The 15,115-nt window shown below is 40.7% G+C and overlaps 1 protein-coding gene across 1 annotated transcript in view; it reads right to left on the bottom strand.

The window, feature by feature from the left end:
* The window catches only part of CEP112 (centrosomal protein 112kDa), a 176,094-nt gene that overhangs the window by 65,458 nt on the left and 95,521 nt on the right, over positions 1 to 15,115 (bottom strand). The window lies entirely within an intron of this gene.

Genomic DNA, 15,115 nt, shown 5'->3' on the forward strand with positions numbered 1-15,115 from the left:
ACTCCAGATGTGGCCTCCCCAGGGCAGAGCAGAGGGGGAGGATGACCTCCCTCGCCCTGCTGGCCACGGTATTCTTGATGCCCCCCAGGATGCCATTGGCCTTCTTGGCCACCAGGGCACATTGCTGGCTCATGGTCATCCTGTTGTCCCCCAGGACTCTCGGGTCCCTTTCCACAGAGCTGCTCTCCAGCAGGTCAGCCCCAAACCTGTACTGGTGCATGGGGTTGTTCCCCAGGTGCAGGACCCTACACTTGCCCTCGTCGAACTTCGTAAGATTTCTCTCTGCCCAACTCACCAGCCTGGCGAGGTCACACTGAATGGCAGCACAGCCTTCTGGCGTGTCAGCCACCCTTCCCAGTTTTGTGTCATCAGCAAACTTGTTGATGGTATACTCCATCCCTTCATCCAGGTCATTGATGAATATATTGAACAGGACTGGACCCAGTACTGAGCCCCGGGGAACACCACTTGTTACTGACCTCCAACTAGACTCTGCTAGTCCAATGTCCATGCCTTTTTTTTTTTTTTCCTTAAGAAATGACCTGCCACCTTCTAATGAGATATCAGTGTATCACCAACCATTTATCAATCACTGCTACAGATTATAGACCGTAGATCACCATAATGTGCTAATGTGCACCAGGAATGTATCAAAAAACCTCCTGCTCCAGATGAGGGAACGAGAGCATGGCCAGAGCGGGACACGGGCCACTGCGAGAACCCTTCAGACTCCGCAAGCACAGTATAGATAAGACATACAGCCTTTAAAACGCAAAACAGGTTTCAAAATCCGCAGCTCTCTTGTGCGATCACAGACCATCCTCCAGTCCTGGGGAGCAACACATGTTGTGCGACGCAGCAGTGGCATCGGGGGATGAGGGAGCAGGAGCAGAACAGCCCACCGCCTTCCACGGGGAACTTGGAAGGGTACGGAATGGAGGTTACACGCGGCAAAGCTGCGTTACTCCTGAAGTATACAGAATACACATTGCTACTTTACAGTGGCTGTAGAGTACACATTTATTACTTTAGATTTACACTCGCATATAACTCCCTTCAGTTACTTTTCTAACCGCATTTCTTCTGTAGCTTCTTAAAGGAAATACAGGAGCATTATTTCTGTGACACAAAACCGTTGTCCTTACCTATATACTGCAATGTATGGTGGTGCAAGCACATATGTGTCTTCATTCAGAAATATAATTCTGAAAATGAGCATTTTCACTCAAAACCTCATTTCCCCCCTTTTTTCTCCCTGTTCCACAAGTAACTGTGCAGTTCCCTGAAATTCTCTACTCTACTCTGGTGACACCCAACCTGGAGTACTGCCTCCAGCTCTGGAGCCCCCAACACAGGAGAGACATGGACCTGTTGGAGCGGGGCCAGAGGAGGCCACAAAGATAATCAGAGGGCAGGAGACCCTCTGCTGGGAGGACAGGCTGGGAGAGTTGGGGGGGTTCAGCCTGGAGAAGAGAAGGCTCCGGGGAAACCTTATTGCGGCCTTCCAGTCCCTAAAGGGGCTCCAGGAGAGCTGGGGAGGGACTTTTTACAAGGGCATGGAGTGATAGGACGAGGGGGAATGGCTTCACACTGGAAGAGGGGACATCTAGATTAGGTATCAGGAAGAAATTGTTCACCCTGAGGGCAGTGAGCCCCTGGGGCAGGTTGCCCCGAGAAGCTGTGGCTGCCCCATCCCTGGAGGTGTTCAAGGCCAGGTTGGACGGGGCTTGGAGCAACCTGGGCTGGGGGGAGGTGTCTCTGTACAGGGCAGGGGGTGGCACTGGATGGTCTTCAAGGTCCCTTCCAACCCAAACCACTCTGTGATCCTATAATTCTTTCACGGAAGATGTGATAATACTGACATGAGAAATTGATGTTCTACCAAAAAGACGTAGGTGACTCAGCTCAAGCTTATTAAAGGTTTCATAAGGAAACCTGATGAAAATTACTGTATATTTAAAGATCCCTTTTCCCTGGAACACCAGTTACTGCTTCTAGAGCTCTGAACCGATCTCTCTCTCCAACTACTATTATATCTTTAGACATTTTTAATATACTGTCTGTATTCAGCTAAACCATCTATTTGCAGTCTCTGAAAACCACATTACTACAAATCTTTGAAAAAGAAACATTCATTTCTGACCAAAGCTGGGAAATGAATGACTATCAGAAACATCGCCTCGTACATTAATATCCCAAGACAGATTGTTATAAATACTGTGATCTGAGAGAGAAAAATCCAGGCTTGAAAGTTTGCCTCTTTTTTCAAACTATTTGAACTATATGGTGTAATAAAAGACACGTCGTCTCCCCTCAAACCTTCAGTTGTGTCCTTCGACTATCACAGCTGTAACGTGTACTAAATAATATTAAGCATCTCAGAAACGTGTCACAGTACTGACTTGGGCTTCCATGCTTTCTTAATTACTCACTGGCATTACTCCCTACTATGTCAAAGGTAAAATTGTGTGTGTGTATGCGTAGAGATGGAATGAGCACATCATTTGTATACAGAAGTATAACACAGGCCACATACTTCAGCTCTATCAGCATTATCTCAAACATGTGTTTCATATAGTGTAATCTGCGCTAGATCCTTTCCTTCCTTTCCTGATCTTTTCCTTTACACATGTTTAATTTTTTAAATCTGTATACAGACTAAAAATGTAAAGTACATTTTAGTATATAATTGTACAGCCTAAAATGCAAAGTTCATTTTAGCGTATAATTATGATCTACACTATACTTTTATAATTCTTTTGGAAAATAATTTCACCTCCAGATCATAACAAAATGTTAGTCTAACTGGCTTTTACTTAACCAAAGAAATGCTACAGAGCTACAATTTCTATAGGATGACACAGTCTGTGTTCTAAACTGACATAAGTAGTAGCATTTGGGTTTTTTAATAGCCGTTCCAATGCATGTCCTGCCTGGAATAGTAACAATTATCTTTTAATCTGTGAGAGCTCTTTTTGAGAGCTCATTCTCCCTCCACTACCACTTTCCTTTTTTTTCCCCTTCCTTCCTTCTTTTTTAAAACAGAAAGCTTCCTTTATTTTTTTCTTCCTGTATATGTGCAACTAAGACGTTACGTTGCTCAAAAGTTTCCTAAAAAGTCTGATAACATATTTAGGATAAGGAGCCAAAGCTAACTCCTTATAACATGGGGAAAATTCATTCATAAATCGTATTACAAGCCAAAATAGGGACTGGGTGATTTCCTGACTCAACTGTTAGGCCTTTCTGCTTTATTTTGTTCTATATTCGATAATTCTTGCACAAAGCCATTAGAAAAATAGCACAATGTAGTGTTTTCTGCTGCCACATGGAAAAAGCAGCAGCTCCGAGCCCTCAGATTCAAAACCGGGGAGCCAAAAGACAGTGGGCTGAATGTTATAGGTAAAGTACCAGTAATTAATATGCAAAGGAGCATTAATGTGGACCTCATAGATGGCAAAAGCAGATTTGGTTCTATTAGGAAAGAAGAAAGAATCTGAAGACGGGGTGATGGCAGCGAAACTAATATGATTAAAGGAGTCCTTTTGGAGCAACTTCACTGCTGGTAAGACGATGTTAAGAGACATCTAATCTCTCCAAAGTGACTGGAAAAAGCTTATGCTGAGGATCACAGCCGCAGTTCTTGTCAATTACTTTAAAATAAGTCTAGTTCTCACAGCCAGATTATTTTTTCCCATAAACAAAGTCAGTGGCAGAAGCAGCTTACAACCGAACAACTTGCCGCACAAGACAACTTCGCGTGCCATGGGTATCTTCAAACTGCTAAAGGACACGAATCCCAAACTTCCCGTCACTAAGATGCTGCTATTCCACGTGCCAGGTGTAATAAACTATTGTTAGACTTAACTGTAGGCAAGTACTATTAGGAAACAAAACCCCCAAGATGACATCATTCTCAAGTTGTGAAAAATCCATGAAATATAAAACTGAAGAGCAACGGCCTTTTTCTTAATGATTCTGCGGAAAAACAAAAGATGCGATTACAAAATCGCCCTTCTCGTGCCTGAGATCTGAAGGCACGATGCTTGCTTGGTTTGTTTGTAAAACGGAATCCTCTTTCTCAGTATTGGTTTCTTAAATTCTTTTCCTAGCTGCTCAAATCGATGTTTGTGAACCAAGCTTAACAAATTGTTTCCAGGGTCCAAACAATAACCAGGGCACAAGAGCTGCTGTGAGAAATACGCATCTTAAACACTCGACCAGAGCAACTTATTCTCATGCTAAACATAAGGCTTGAACATAAGAAATAAAGACTTCACACTATATAACAGGTCCAAAATTTTATTGCTACTTGCTGCCTTTTTTTTTTTATTGGATCAAAATGTTATAGTCTTTATTTTGGTTGGATGGGTACAAGTAAAGGAAATAAAAGAGATCTATATCTTTTCTCCAAAGAAGGCCGAAGTTCACAGCGATTCCACAGGATGGCCATGCCACAGCTCCACGCTCCAAACAAGAAAGCATTTTGTAAAATGGCTATTAATCCTCATAAAGAAAAACAAACAGAAAGGAACCACTAACTTACAGAGTATCCCAAAGGGAGCAAAAATACAAATATGTAAAGTACACTGTGTGACAGGGTAGAGATTTCATATGAATTTAGACGGCACACTTGTATGTATGTGTATGCACGTATGAAAATCCCATAGCTGAAGAAACTGCTAGCTGAGATGCAGATTTCTATTTCTGTTTCAAAGGAATAACTTAGAATTCTAACTAAGAATATCTCTGCTGAAATAGTTTCACAAAAAGGGTGGGTCATAAGCCCACAGCAATTTAGGGAAAAAATAGACTTGAAAGAAAGAAAGAAGGTTGCTCACTCACTTTGGCCTATTTAAAAAGCCCATAAATGTTCTGCATGTTATTTGGAAGGAAAACACGTGCTCTTAATTTTAAAAAGTAAATTGCATAAGAAAATATAAAGCTGGCAAAAAGTTTAAATTAAAATCTGTTGCTGATGTCTGAAACTCTGTTCCAGTTACATGCAACAGAGATGAGAAATGGACCGAATGACTACAGTCTAATTTAAAAGAAAAAAAAAATTAAAAAAAATAAACATTCCCTTTATTTTTCAGGAGCTCGTACTTCAACAAATGAAGCATTGATTTGGCTCGGTTTCTAAGGAAGAGGCTGGAGCGTGACTGCATCTTTTATACTCACAGTGATGGAATACATGGACTTCACTGTCTCTCTCTCAATGTATCACACACCAAACCACATCCACTCCATCACCATATTTAGCTTCAAATAGCGTTGAGGGCACTGAAAACTCACGAAAACAAGGCACTGCAGAGTTAAGATCAAATCCACTCTTAACTTATTCCCTGAGGCTCAGATCTAGAGTCATTTAGGTGTTGCTTCAGCAGTTTTTACAGTAAGTGACTAACATCTCCCAGCAGACGAAGTTGCAATAACCCTTCATTGCTCTTCACTGCGGAGCACACTCAGCCTGATGAAAAACAAGTGTCCCTTTTAAAGACCGCTGCATTTCTCAAGTGGATCATGACAACTCTTCAAACTGAGTTCCAAAAGTTTTCTGCACTGAGCGAACTTGGCTTCAGCTGGAGATGACTGCATGGGTGTCAATTGGTTGTGTTAAATTTTGCTTGAGTGTAACATTTCAAAAACCGCTACAAAAACGCCCCAAACCTCTGAGCAGTTCCATGGACTTATTTCAAATGTGAACTGTTAGGTTACATGATCGCAATGATCCTTTCTAGGACAATAACCTAAAATATTAGCCCCTAAGTAAGAGCCCGAATTGAACCACCACTGTGCAGCTTCTGCCCCCGCCAACACCTTCTCAGCGCTTTCTCACCTGGAAGAACATTAAATTAGCGCATGTGTTTGAACAGCGCGTTCTGCGAGACCATCGGCTGAGCCCTTCTGAAAGGGAGATTTGTTTCTTTGTGTCTTGTTATGTGTGATGTGACAGAGACGGACGGGCTATACATAACATTTGTTATTGGGTAGAGGATTATTTTTGAAAGGAGATCAGTCCAGTCAAGGGAAAGGAAGTCTGTAGTAAAAACACATCTCACTTTGATGATGAAGGAGGAAAGGAAAATAAGGAACAAAGTAGAAGCACTCAGTGGTGACAATGACTCCCTTTTTACCCATGATCAGTGCAACATCCCAGAAGAGGTGGATGAAGTATCCCGTCCCAGTCATGTAGCAACTGGTGACATATTTAGTGTAAAATACCTTAGAAAGGACTATCCGTTGAAAGTGGGAATCTGAACTACTTTACCTTTCTTGTTAATAGACAAAGCTTTACAAAGTGCTGAGAAACAGATAATACGAGCTTCTTTACCATCACAAAAATACGGAATGCATCTAACATAAAAGAATGCTAAAAAAGTAAACGAATGTTGTTTGTTTGCAGGTCTAAGCTAAGAAAAGCGTAGAGCTGTAAGAACTTCAAAGATGAGTAATGCTGATTTGTGTTTAAAACAATATTGGTTTATACTAATGCATCTTAATGTTGCAGTTTCAGCAAGTCACAGCAATTGGTCTCGCACTTGATCTCATTCGGTTTTAGGGAACTATCCCTGTGATTTTTACCCTTAAGAGATAACAGAGGCGACCAAGTGCAGCACCAGCACCAGGCACAGCCTGAACGGCTCTCTGATCTTTTTGCCCACAAAGCATCCTACTGAGCCGGCCTCACTGGTCCCAGTACACCCGCTTTTCTCCATGCCAGATGAATGTCAACTGGCCAGCTCAGCCAGCTGGCACCTAAGTTTGTGGCTCCTTTGCAACATGACAATGATGCAAAGGGTACATGGCAGTGCTGAAAGGGGAATCTTTTCCTGTAAGCTCCAATCTAAATCTGAAGAGATATCAAAGCTAAACTGATACTTAAAAAAAAAAATATTGAATTAGCAAGAGTCATTAAAATTTAGTAACTCAAGTTTTTGATGCCATCTTCTAAATAAAGCTTTGTAATTAGGTCAATTATCTCAATTTTAACCAAATATATCAAAAATATTTTCTATGCCATAGCAATTTCAATTAAAATAGGTAAGAATTTATTATCCAGTTTTTCTTGTGACTGGTATCAGCAATTTGTCAATATTACAAATCCTTAAAAAGATAGATTTGACTTGCAAACAAAACTACTTCTGCAAATGTCACGCACATTATCACATGGGTAATGATGTGGCAAAGTGCAAATTAACAGGGATAAGTAATAAACAGCTATTTAGCTTTCACAGCACAATCTATTACACTGTCAAGTTTAAAAGCCTTTTGGGTAAGAACACCTAGGCCCATAAATATGGTAATTAAGGGAGCAGATAAATGAAATGGTGTGAAACGAAGTGGAAATGAACAACGGTTCAATGACCAACAGGTCGGCCTCACCGCCCAGGAGCGCTGAGCGAATTTTCCAAAAAGCTGTGCAAGCTCTTCCGCAGGAAATCACGGAAGCGCAGGAGCCCCACGAGTGTCACCGTAATTCTAAGGAGTCCTGATCACTAGCGTAGTACTCCCTGGAAACACTAAAATATCAGCAAAGCTAAAACATCAGTACTCAGAGAGATGCCTTTTATTACACGCATATAGTATTTTGTGCATACTTCAGTGTCCTCATCCTTGAGGGAAAAAAATTCTTTCCATAACGGTGGTGCTATTGCCCAACTTGTTAACTAGAAGGCACCTTTATCCTATAGATGACTACATTTCAGTAAAGGGATTAATTCATTCCTAAATCAAACGTTCACAGTTTATAAATCAGGCTGTATAATATCAAGTTGAGGTATTCTCTTGGAGGAAAACTGTTACGCGAACCAAAGCTGTGCTCACCAACTGCATCGCATAGAGAGTGGCAGTTCTCTAGACCCAAACAGACGAATGTTCAGTGTCAAAAAAACTTCGGTAAAAGCAGCGCAGATGGCAACCATAGTACTAACAGTAAAATGTCTGCTGTTCGGCAGTGTAAATCTGAATCCCCGTATTACAGGGCTTACGCAAAGGTCTATCAACTCCATCTCAACACAATCCCGGCTTTTCCCACCTTTGCAAATTTAACTCTGACATCTCTTTTGAAAATATCCACCAGGACTTGTAAAGTGAGGTGTTGAGCTGCTAACTTACACATTTATTCTATTAATTTTAACAGCATTAAGCTGCTTTTAAACATCAAACCTCCTTTGTAAAATTCTTTACTTGGACCGTTTCAGCACTTTGTATGCTCTGAAAAACACTTCTAACATTTATGAATCTGATAAAAGCATATTCCTACCAACCTTGCTTATTTTGTATCTCCTAGGGTGTTAGTTAGGGGTGGGGGCACCTTTAACACCACCCTACCTGCTGCTGGAGGCTAAACATCCCTCTTTCATCATATTCAAACCACAGTCAACTTCATGTTTTGCGCCTGCACTTAATATAGTCCCCCCAAAAGTCCAACACTCTTTAAATTTTATTTCTTAGTAATGCATTTGCTGTATGTTGCCTACTCTTGTTCTACAGCTTAAGCATTTTCCTGAAACACGATGGAAGTGTTGACTCATGAAGAACAATCAAGAAAAGCTACCTTCTGCTGAGCTCCATTTTCAATAAAATTAATGAAATCTAAACCCCAGACTGTTCACTAACTTTGCCATATATTTCTGAAGGCTGAAAAGAAATCTGCAAGACACGAGCATCAAAATGCCAGGAGGAAAAGTTACATGGAAAATATTGTCACCATTCTTGTTTCTACGTCTATGACTACATGTGAGAAAGGGGTAGCAAATTCTCAAGATCTGCTGTGACGTGGTATTAAGCAAAACACAAATTTTCATCTTTTTTTTCCAAAAGGAGGGCACTGAAATACATCTGAACTTTTAAAGAAGCCAGTTAGCTGCCTAAATCCCAGTTAATGTAAATGGCACTTAAGCTACAAACTACTGGGCTTTAAAAAAAAGGGGGGGGGAGCGGGGGAAGAAAAAGAAAGAAAATCAGACATCCATTTGAACAGCTCCACAAAGAGCTTAAAATTAACGGAGCTTATTTTGATTTCTTAATTTACATAAGTCCATTTGATTCTAATTAGTTAACAGCAGCTAGAAAGCACAACTTCATATAGGTTGGTTATTGTCGCTGCCTTCCTAAGAAAATTATTTTTAGTCAAATGGAAGAACCTCAAACCTACCCGTGTACCTAAACAATATGGTGCACTGGTGAGTGAAAGGATTACTTACCAAGTTGAAATGGAAATAAATTTTCCATTTAACAGTTCGAAGACCTGGAAAAGACTTGGCCCTCCTGCCTGGAAGACAGATCCAGAACAGTTTCTTATTACCTGATTTACTATCTTTGCTTCGAAATAGATTAGTGAGTCGAAAATTAAAACATCCAGCCTTCTTTTTCCTCTCCTTATCTGATGAAAGAAATATTTACATTTGTATTTTCCTTTGTACAAAATGATTTGAATAAGACCACTAAGAGACCTACCTGGAAAAGACCAGGTGGAGGGCTCATTTCCTTCTGTCTTTTTGCTAAGAAATTTAAAGAAGACACTCAACTCGGCCCCTAGTAATCTACATACCTACGCTAATGTAACTTAAATATGATGGAGGAAAAAGAAAAAGAGCCATAAATACCTACTTAATGCAGTGAACCCCTAAAATGACTTGCGAGAGCAGAATATAGATACAATACAGAGTGGCTAAAAATACATATATAAAAATCTGTATGTAATACCAGGTTTGCTGTATCGCACAAACCACAAGAAGCTATCCCTAAGCGACAATTGATGAAAATTACACCAAACACGTTTAGTTTCCCCGTTTTCCTTTGTGAAAAAATATAAAGCTTTATTTTCTGTCTTTCAGGATGTGAAAGGAAAATATGCCTTTCAGATTAATCTTAAAGATATATTTTGTTCTGAAATAAGATTGGAGCAAAGTGTGTTCTGAAACTGAAGAAAAGTTACTGATATTTGAGGAAGGATAGGACTTTCCCGCAATGGAATACAGAAATGGAGGCTAAAGATCTCTGCAGCAGACTGGGAAGAGCTACCTGTCAATCCGACAGAGTATTTCTGTGTCCAGCATCCCCTAAGTCAAAGCTTTTGAAAACATTTGCATTTAAATTTTCCACATATTAAATTTAAAAGCATTAGCACTTCCTGAACAACATACAACTCTGATTTAAATGCAGGCATGATGTATTACAGAATTAAGGATTACTACGGACATTCATCTCTATGAGGCAGCAGAATTAAACGTACTATAATTCCTAATTTGTCCCCAGAAGAGGTACAGGCCATATTGTCTACGAAAAACGTCTTTGTGCTGTCAACTAATGAAAAAACTTCCCTGTAAGTAAAAAAAAAAATAAAATAAAATCCAACAAACAAAACAACTCCACTTCCCCCCAAAAAAATCCGCCCTGAAAAGCATCACACACTTCTCTTTTGCATGCATTCGTTTAAATTACTGCTCGAAACACATACATCTTTTGAGTAGTCCAGAAATTTTACCCCACACAACCTGCAAGGGTTTTACGGCGACTGATGGAGATGGCATCGATTGCTAAACTTGGCAGGACAAACACACGACAAGATGCAGACACAAAGCTAAGTAATAAGCTGCTCATGCCTAAGATGTCTCCCATCTTCAGCTTCTGAAGTTAATACTTGTAGAAATGCAAACTTCGGACACTAACTCCCATTCGGGTCATCTGCCATGAGCGTGTCCTCAACAGGCACTTGAGGGACTTGAGGAAGACTCGAAGTTCATGCTACTGTCCAAGCTCTGCCCTGACTGTTAATCAAGGTGAAAAAGATAAATTTTTCAAAACTCCAGCATAATTAGAGCAAGACAACTATGGAACCTAACGCTGTTATTCTCTGGGCCAAAGACTAAAGATGACTTAAATGTACTAGCCTGTGTGTCCTGTTCTGCCCTACTAAAGAACCTAATACACCAGGAGACTCTCTCATTAGATGTCAGGCTGCTATAGTGAAGATGACAGTCTTTAACCAAGCATAACGTCCTCATTCTCGGTCTCATGAATGGCAATATGTGTGGGCAGAAACCCTGAAATCCAGCAGCTTCAGAAATCAGAATTGTCACTTACAGGTTTAGACGTTAAAGAAATAATCAGATTCTAACTTTCCAAAACCCCCTAATTTCTGGAAGGCAGTAACAACAGTTGCAGTATTTCTGTTAGTCAATGAGTTGTGGTAAATTCTTATCTGTACGTTAGCTGCTTACACAAATAAGATGGAGAATTACACACACATGCAGCTTTTGACTTTCTCCTTCTTGAAATCAGCTCCTAATTGGAAGAAGCACGTTCTAGTTGACCATCTTTAGTGTCAGTCCTCATCAAAAGAGATTAATGTGTCGCCTCCATTTGAGGATGAAAGTCCTAGAGGAGGAAGTCCTCACTCTACCCTAGGTGTTAGGTTGGAGTCAAAGGCATCAGCTGGTGGTACCTATCCTGTCTTTAATGCGCACACACACAGCTGACACCATTTCTCGTCTCCCCTCCCGCACCTTCATCCTCAAGTGGTGGTTGCACTGTTCCCATCATCTCGACAGCGGCTCCTCTGAGTTCAGAGACCTTTAGGAAGCATCATGCTCCACAGCTGCCAGTTCAGAAAGACAAGATCAATCCCAGGATGATCTGTACAAACTAAACGAAAACTGTGTGCAAATATCTCTTTTCTTGGAATCGAGAGTATTTTTGGCTCAGTATCTTCCTCCGGCACCTTTGCATTGATCTCTATCCTTTTCATCCTTCTCAGTTTGTCCTTGAATTCAGTGGATGCCACTTTCGTTTTCTGAATGACAAATAGGCCACGGCAGCCTGGGGCAATTATTTCTTCAGACTTATTTATGCAACTGTTTTGAATCTAGTGTACTTTGAATAAATATTAATATATAGCTAAAATGTAAAATCAAAGTACACACTAAACACGCAAATTCTATGAAATACCAGTAAAATAAAAGAACCCATTAAATATATCCATTTATACAGGTCCACGTTTATATTTACCCACCCCCCAAAAAAACCCAACTTAAAAACTGCATGAAGAGAGGAGGAACAATGTATTACTCCTAAACGGAATCCTCTGGGGCGGGGAACAACGGCTGTGGGGAAGGCTCGAAGGAGACACTGCTGGCTGGAGGCAGAGGACGGAAGGCAGCGGTCTCCTTCCCACACAACAATGCAGCACAGCCCTTTCAGAGGACAGTATTTGCAGACTTTCGAAATCTACTGCTTTTACTTTTCTGGAGAGCATCACCCGTTTGAAGGACACGATCTGATTATGTGAAAGTAAGAGATCGTGCCTATCTACCGCATTTCTACTAACGTGAAGCACGAAGATCAGGGAACTATCAGAGAGGTTATTTTTTGGCTGCCATGAGATGGTATTTCTGACAAATGGCATCTGACGCATTTGTAGAGAGAGAGGTTTCAGTTTTCTCCATATGCATGCCTAATTACCACGTTAATGAAGGCTGCTGCTATAAAGAAAGAGCAAGGCTGTCTCTGCTAAACCTCCTTGAAACTCACGCACAGAAAAACAAACATTGCCTTCCATATAAATGACTACATTAGAAGCCATTACTGATTAATGTCGCGCATTTTCTCTCAGCCTCTGATGCAAAAGATGCCAGAGAAATGTTATCACAAGGGTTTGTTGGCACCGCTTTAGAAACAATAGTAATCTACTAAGTACCCGACACAATACTCAGGTAGAGCAGGTAAGAATTAATTGGTACCTCCCCCGCATACCCCCCTCCCAAATTTCAGCTGCTGAAACTGTTTTTCCCTTTATCGAACCAGCTCGGCCTAGACTAGCTTGTCCCGCAGTGACATGTATATTGAATACAAATCAGACAGCATAGCTTTAAATCTGTGTTGCAGCTCTCATTTCCAATTCGAGAACTGTACTATAATCATAAGCTTCTGGTGGATGAAAGGAAATCAGCTCTCTGAATATTAGCTAATGCCACATTTGCAAGTCCTGAAGAGATCTGTGCTGTTTAAAAAAAAAATAGATCATTTCTCGTGAACCTATATATATGAATCGCTTTGTACTGCTCGACTGATAGAAGCGATGCCTGTGCTGGGATTAAACCCTTTTCATCATAAAACCTCATCTGGTTCGGAGTCCAAGTCCATCAAACCTTTTCCCTTTAAAGTCCCGCCTTTGATTCTACATCAATTTATTCAAACCGCAGCTGGGTGGCTGAAAACGAAAGGACAGCATCATTTAAACCAACCATGTTCCTAACTTGAAAGAAGGGCTATAATTAAAAAAATGGGCATAAAAGAATGGAAATGGGATAATATTTTTTAATGGTAGTTCAAAGGCCGACAGATGTCAGAGCCTTTGAAGATGTCAGTACACTGAGCAAGAAGTTGCCATTAAATAGTTTGCCTGAGAGGTGAAGCAGCTTTTTAATGACTGAAAAAGCCCTTGCAGACACATCCTTGTGTTTTTAATTTGTCAGAGTTTCTGCAGTATTTTCTGATTAATGACACATGATTATAACTGCATAGCATACATATTTTTATACGTGGTTAAATGAATACTTTATTCCACATTCCTTCAGTGCCAGATAAGAACAGGAAAGCTTTACTACAGAGTCCAAAACTATTCAGATTGCTCAAATATTTATGGTAATTTGAGGGGATTGGCCAGATACAGAGCTACTATGTGTTGCTACCTTTTGTTCTTTAATGGTGCTATTACTACTGCCATCGCAACGTGCGTGCGTTAAGGGAGCGTGTGAGGCAGTAATGTATTGTAGCCTTCTGGTGCACTAAACAATCGGAGCTTTCATAATTCACTGATGAACAAAGTCATCAAATCGAAATAACATTTAGAAAAATTCCTCAATTGATCCTAAACAATACAAACAAAGGCTGCCAATCTATTGTAAGTAGAAAATAACTATTCTCAGGAAAAAAACCGCATTGCTAGGAAACGTCATGTTCAGAGGAGAAATGCCAATATTTATAAATGCAGATAAAGTCCCCATCTTGGGCTGAGAAGATGCTCCTGCAATATCCTTCGTCTCTCTCTTAACTTACGCAGATTTTTTCTATTTTCATCATGAATGGAAAATGTAGCAGCCCAAAACCCAGCGACAATCTCTTTTGCTCCCAGGAGTAATCTCTCAGATCCCTACAAGAGCCTTTTGTGACGAGCAGGTGGAGCACAGGGAAGCACCCCAGCGCTGGGGAAGGACAGGAAAAGCCAGTACTGCGTGCCTTGCCTTGGATCACGCCTTAGAGAAGTCGTTCGTATGAAAACACAGTCATTACAAGGGTATTTGATTAACATACTGTTCTTTCTCCTGTTCCAACCTAGATTCAGCTTGTTAATTGGATCATACATAAAATAAGATGGACTCGGCGAGAACTTAATGTACAGCGAGACCGGAAGTACCTTAGCAGAGCTTTGTGAAATCAGTTGCGGGTCTCTCCAGAACATTTACATGATTTCATAAGTATGAATATTTGGCTCGTTGCAATCCATATCCACCAGGAACCTCTTTGCAATAACCACGCTGCCTACCACCACCATCATCAACCTCCTCGAGGGGAGGAAGATAACTGTTGGATACTCACAGCTACTCCGAAGTCACACGCACCTACAACCGGAGATGAAGAAAGCTGTTAGCAACAAATGTTCTGCTATGTGTTCAAAACACTGTATAGTTATCCAACTGCAAAAGCAAGCGCTGGAAATTTTGGACAGGAAAAGTCAATGGCTGCAGAGAGAAGAAATGTGATTCTGAAGTTTCATTCTCCCAAAGGTATTTATTGAATGGAAAAAAAATGACTATGTTCGGATTCCACTATAAAAAACATGTAGAAGTGGACTACTTTCAGTACAAACAATCATAAAGCCCATTTCCAACGAACCTGCAGCTTTCTTTCTCAGGTTATTCTAAAGTTACCTTCAAAGACAGTTTTATTTAAAAAGCAAACCAAAACCTAATCTCCTAGAATACTTGACTTTCTCATGAATCTCACCAAGACCTGAAACCTCAGTCTACGCCCATGACATTCCACACTTTTACCACTTGCTCTAGAGAACAAACGACGCGTGTGAGCGGCCAGGAAGGGGGACACCGGG

The sequence above is a fragment of the Charadrius vociferus genome, unplaced genomic scaffold, assembly GCF_000708025.1.
Source record: "Charadrius vociferus isolate BGI_N301 unplaced genomic scaffold, ASM70802v2 scaffold321, whole genome shotgun sequence".
NCBI classification, from domain to species: domain Eukaryota; kingdom Metazoa; phylum Chordata; class Aves; order Charadriiformes; family Charadriidae; genus Charadrius; species Charadrius vociferus.